This window comes from Nematolebias whitei, chromosome 18 (assembly GCF_014905685.2).
Source record: "Nematolebias whitei isolate Nwh7 chromosome 18, NemWhi1, whole genome shotgun sequence".
NCBI lineage: Eukaryota > Metazoa > Chordata > Actinopteri > Cyprinodontiformes > Rivulidae > Nematolebias > Nematolebias whitei.
In genome coordinates, this window is record NC_056515.1 from 14,518,997 (window position 1) to 14,520,292 (window position 1,296).

Here is a 1,296-nt window from a genome sequence, read left to right on the forward strand (position 1 = left end):
GGGGGGGGGGGGGTTGGAACCCAACACCTGCAGTAAACGAGGGACTACTGTTTTACCAACATTAACACAAAGCTCCCGTCACTCAGATAAGAACAAAACCATCTAACGCTGGACCAGCGTTCTAACTGTGATACAAGGATACTCTGGTCAACAGCATCAAAAGCAGATATGACTGTATTAGAAAATAAAATTGACACAAATCAATGTGCAACTGATCATAGGAATCAATATCTTTCCTAACTGGTATCAGTTGTGATCAAAATGTATGTGAAATCCTATCTTAAATACAAACAAGATATTGTTTCTCATTCAGACAACAGAATTGAAAGTCATCTCTGAAGGCCTCACAGAGTAGACATGTAACTGTCACTTAACCACTTGCTCTTACCAGAGGTCGGACGCTTCCCCTCCTCTCCGCTTTGTTGCTTGCTTCGAAGAGAAGAGAGACTTTAGACGAGCCAATTTGCCCCGTTGGCACGCATGCAGCTGGATATTTCATCGACTTGAAGACTTGATGTGTCTATCTCTGCTGTCATTGATGGATTTTAAGGATGCATTTATAATTGGATTTATAACTGGTTCCTGCTTTTTGGATTTGGCTGGATGCTGGCTTTATCTACAATCAAGGAAGTTGTCTGCAGCAAATTTGGACCCGATCATGCTGCTTGCCTTATGATGGCTTAGTTCGTGCCTCGAGTACCCAGACTCAAATGCATTGGGCAGAATGGATCAGATCTCGGGGATTTTACTCAGTCACATTCCATCGGTGTGGCCATGTAATTTGGACATTTCAGAACCGTTAGGACCAGCACAGACTCAAGGTAGATGTCATTAAGTTCTGCTTGTCCCCAAAACAACTGCGTGTTTGCCTGGAGAACATGTAATCTGACGCTCACCCCCTGGAATTTCCAACTGATCAAGAGGAAACCAGCTGAATAAACATTGTGTCATCATTTCAGGATTCTTAGATTCCCATAGGCGTTGTCCTTGGCCATTCCCTGACATCCTTCGAGAATGTTTGTTTACGGATCTCACCGGAGGACACTGGTTGATTATTATATCCTTATCAGAACTCTTACAGTGCCCTCGAGAGCGTCTATGAACATTGCTCATTGCTCTCGTCGTCTCCCCCCTCTGCGGAATGTCTGCGTCACTATGTGCTTGTTTGTGTGAGGTGTTTTTTTATTGTTTTTTCTTCTCAGCCAAGAAAAAAAAAGTCTGATAGGAATAATTTTTCCTCCAATTCCTACATGTGTCCAGTTTCACTACTTTTTGTCTGTCTAAACATATCTCACT